The following is a 4,520-nucleotide window of genomic DNA, read 5'->3' as shown; positions in this document are numbered from 1 at the left end:
CCTCACTAGCATTTTCTTCCTGTAAAACAATAACCTTCTTCCAAGCGGCTTTGAGTTGTGACGGTGTTCCTTGTCAATAAAGTTTGTTTCAGTGGGAAAACGTTTCAAGCAGATCTTTTCTGGTCAACTGGAGTTGTTGCCGCTGTGGAAACACCACTTTTCAGGTGTGAAAAAAAAAAGTGGTTGATTTAAACCGGCCTTGTGGAGGTGGGTCCGAATCCTTTCCTTGAACCAGAGGGGATGAATCCGCTTGAATGAGGGTCTCTGAACAGGACACATCTAGATGCCAGTTAGACGCCACACATATCAGCACCGTTACTCATATCTGCCGAAGGAAGATCAGTGAGGAAGTCACAGACATGCCCCTGGTCTTATCTTTTATTGGCTGGCTCCTCTGTCAAGCTTATCTTTATTGGCTGGCTCCTTCTGAGGATAGCCTGTGAGCTGTGCAAAGCTGAGGTGGTGGAGGAGCCACTGCCAGCATGACTGAGACCAACGCAGATAGCTCTATCTGCAGCAGTGTGGGAAAAACACAGAAGCCTGTTTCCACCTTCAGGACAAAGACACACATCAGCAAAGTCTCTGCCGCAGCGTCTCCTCACTTCCTGGACTCCCCAACTCATCCGCTGCCGTAGTGTGGACCCCGCTGCTCTTAAAGCCGGGCGGTCTGCCGGTGAAAATTGGTCAAAGCTGCACTGGCCATGCAGGTGAGCCGCGCCACATAACAAGGTCATAGACCACTCACTGGACTAGACTGCAAGGGAGCCCATTAGTGCTCTTCACGTGATAAGTGCACACTCCTTGCAATTAGGAAATTAGACAATCAGATTGTAGTTTGCATGGACATCCAACGGGCCCTAAGGTATCACGTGCACATCCCATGCATGCGGCATTCAGGACAACATACGGCAGCAAAACCTGCACGTCATAAGTACCTGGAACTTCCATTAGCCTTACATATACTTCACAATACACTTACCACACCACAATGGTACGTTCCATTTTCACGGCGTTCCCAGAGGCGGTCATACGAGCCTCAAGGAAAGAGCAAGACGCACCTGTGCTCCCCCATAAGATGCAGCCGCTCCTCTCTACGACCCTCCAAGGATCCGGACAACCTAAAAACCCACAGAACCGGAAGGGCCAACCCATTGTACGGGTGCATGTGACTATGGCTTACATAACTGACTGCTTTCATAGCAGCTGTCTGTTTTTCTTCCTCCAATGACAACCATTTATCACAGTTATCTAAACGTGATCAGAACTATTTCACATCACAAAAACTCTGTCTGGAAAACGTTTAACTGTCCTCTGACTGTTGTCGTTTTTTATCTCTCTGGTTCACTCACAACAGAGATTTTGTGAAAGAACAGCTAAAAGTGTAAAAGGAAAAAATCTTGTTGGAAAAATGGTCTGAAAATTTGATTAAAATTAGATATTTATGCATTTACTGTAAGCTCTGACTATAGCTTCATCGTGGCAGATTCCTGCACCCTTTGCTTGTTTTTCTGAAGCTGAAGTTTTTTTTCTTTCACCTTTTCATGTTTTCTTTAAAAAAAGGGAAATTTTTCCTGTTTGTTTTTAGCTGCAGAAACTTTGACTGCACGTGGCTTTTGGTTTGTTGGTGAGGGGAATCTAATGGACCATTAAGTTTTGGAGACGGAGAGCAGAGTGTCATCGGCATAACTAGAATGGGAAACAGTTGTTTGATCCTGAAGGAGCTTGAAAAAACTCAACAGAACTACATCAAAGTTGCTAAAGGTGGATGTCTGGCTTGGGGACTTGGATGTGACTCACTTTCATGTCTTACTGACTTGGACCTGAGCTTAAAGCTTGAGGACTTTGGGACTTCAGTGTTACTTCGTTTAGTGTTCTTCGAGGATGTGAAAGTCTGACCCAACAAAGGGGGACTACATCTTATGGTGGTAAAGGTAAAGGTCTTTGTAGTGACATTCTGGACTATTAGACTTGAGACATGACCTACAAGAGGGGATGTATGAGCATTTCTGGTGCCTGACAGTTACACTTTCATCTCTGTGGAGCTTTTCTGCTTGGCAATGATGAAATAATGAGGTTGATGAAACACGTTTGACTGATTTTATACAATGAAATGTTATTTGTACGTAACATGCAGTAAAAATGTGCATTTGTCCCAAAATAATGTTCACTGAACAACAACTGAGACCAGAAATGGGTCCATGTTGAGTTTATGTCTCTGGGGAACTGCGTAAAAAAGAGATTATGTTTGTATTGTTGAAATCCCAACAATTAGGAAATGGTCATCTGTAGTGAGAGGTGTTGACATTATCTTTGTATTTTAACACGAACTCACCTTTTTTCCTCATTTCCTGTCCAGCCGCCCTCTGGTTTCCAGACGATGACGCTCTGATGTGCTGCTTTCAATCACCAGCCTCCCTTTAGCTTATCACATGTGGCATCACTCAACCCTGCCTAAATGTACAGTATGTGTGTGTGTGCCTGTGTGTAAGATGACAAAATAAGACGCTGTTCTCAACACTTGCTTCCTGGAGTCTGGTCTATCAGCCAGATAAACTGCAGGTCTTGTTTGGCAGATCTGTTACAGGAACTGCTGTCCACAGGCGTTACACAGTTTTATCTTCCAGAGCTCAGCTGATCCGTCTGAGCTGACGGAGTGCTAACAATAATTAGCTTATAGAGGTCTGAGAACACTAAGGCACCTGCTGGTAGACACCATACAGTATTTGAGCTTTAGTGTCCCATGAGGGGGTTCATTTAAATCCGCAACAAAACACTGTTGTCAATTTTACAAAACTGTAAAACATAAGCTGTTAAAAATGTCAAAGAGCTGGAGCCTCAAGACCTTCAGCTCAACCTGATCTTTGGGTTCAAGGACTCTGGAAAACCATCTGGATTGGTTGGTACTATCCAAAATCCATCCTGATTGGACAAGCCCTCAAAGTATTTAGGCAAATCCAACTTTCACTTTCAGAAGGGCATTCCACAGGGCTCTGTTCTTGATCCTCCCCTCTTTCCACAAATCTTGATATTTTTTTTGCTAAACTTTCCGTTGCGGAACAGCAAAACCATCAACTCTTGGTCCTCCAGAATCCCCCCTACAAATTCTCCAAGAAAAGTCAGAGTCATCATAAACAGGAAGTTTAACTTTACACCATCGGGAAGATCCAACATAGTTCAGTTTCCTCATCTCCTTCTTCAGGACCTTTTCTTTGCTTGGCTTGATTTTTGTAAAATTCTTTTAAACGTCTTCCAGCCTTGAGATCCAAAATGCATCTGAACATGTCAGTTCTAAAAGGCTGAAGAAGGATAAACGTCGGAGTCCGGTCCAGATCGCCACACTGGGATCCTGGCTTCAGCTCAGTCATATTACAGCAGTGAAACAAACTACAGAACTCTGCAATAACAACTGCACTCCCAGCAAAAAAGGCTGAAAATGAACTTTTCTGTTCTTACCCACCAAAAATAAATTTCCCCACCCGCCACTGACAATTTTTGCAGTTTCAACCGTTTTCTCACAGCATTTGACCTTCAAAAACCTTGCATGTTAGTTTTTTTTTTTTTTTTGGGGGGGGGGGGGGGGGGGGCACAGATATCTATTATGGGACTGAAAGTAAAATCCAGATTTTTTAGAAAGGAAAAAACAGAAAAAACATCAAATGCGCTCTGAATTGCATGTCATAAACAAATGTTTCAAACCTCTTGAGACTAAAGGTGTCATGGTGCCTCTGTCAGACTCCTCCCCCTCCAGCTCTGCTCCACTCTGCTCCTGATTGCCACCAGCTGCCGTCACTCCACTCATCACCCTCTGCTGCTCAAAAGGAGACCCAATGCCACAATCCAACGCCTGTTCGTTGCCCATTATGGTGACTAGTCTGGTCTTGTCTGGAACAAGGATATTTTGTCTTGCAATCAGTTCTGGCTCTAATTCTGTTCTCCTGCCTCAGGAATTCTACCCACGAGTGACGTCAGTGTGGACCAACTACCTTGCTGTCTTGAAGAACCGGAAGACCACTCGGACTACGCCGACCGTGTTTGTACCTCCAGCCACGCCACAAGCCCTTCACGGCTCCGGACCACGCCTCGCCAAAATCATAACTATCACTGGGGAAAGAAATAAATCATTCTTACCTGCAACTTACCTGTCCTCATTCTCGGCTCCAGCACCTGGGTTCGCCTAGCTTTGAAATCATGACAAAAGGATCAGTATCATAGTGCACATGTGTACTGAAACATTCTTCTGGGACATTTGCACCACAAAGTATTTGAGGCTAAAAGCAAACACCTGTAAGGTCGCCTGAGATATCATAGTGTTATCTCATTGAAGACCACCTGACAGGTGATATGGTTTATATGTCTCCTTTCTGGATATCTGGAACCATAGGAGACCCAGCATCACATTTTCAGTATCACAGGATGTTAATCTGCTCATGATATGATCTGCCCTCAGTGTTCCTTCTCAATCAGGGGGCTGACATCCCCAAGGATGTAGGTCTGGGGATCTGGCCCCCTTTATCAGCCCC

General features: G+C 44.6%; 1 long non-coding RNA gene across 3 annotated transcripts; it reads left to right on the top strand.

Moving 5' to 3' along the window:
- The first annotated feature begins 213 nt into the window (after positions 1–213).
- LOC110016731 (uncharacterized) lies at positions 214–4,134 on the top strand. Of its 3 annotated transcripts, none has more exons than XR_002874955.2 (3): positions 214–707; positions 3,733–3,863; positions 3,945–4,134. It is a non-coding gene; the product is annotated as an uncharacterized LOC110016731 (long non-coding RNA). The 3 variants fall into 3 exon arrangements; XR_013648247.1 differs by lacking the exon at positions 214–707 and adding an exon at positions 1,623–1,761; XR_013648248.1 differs by lacking the exon at positions 214–707 and adding an exon at positions 1,781–2,457.
- The last annotated feature ends 386 nt before the right edge of the window (positions 4,135–4,520 follow it).

The sequence above is a fragment of the Oryzias latipes genome, chromosome 16, assembly GCF_053564925.1.
Source record: "Oryzias latipes strain Hd-rR chromosome 16, Olatipes_Hd-rR_3.1".
Taxonomy (NCBI): Eukaryota; Metazoa; Chordata; class Actinopteri; order Beloniformes; family Adrianichthyidae; genus Oryzias; species Oryzias latipes.
The sequence above is the reverse complement of the archived record's forward strand: the minus strand, read 5'-3'. Positions and strand labels throughout refer to the sequence as shown.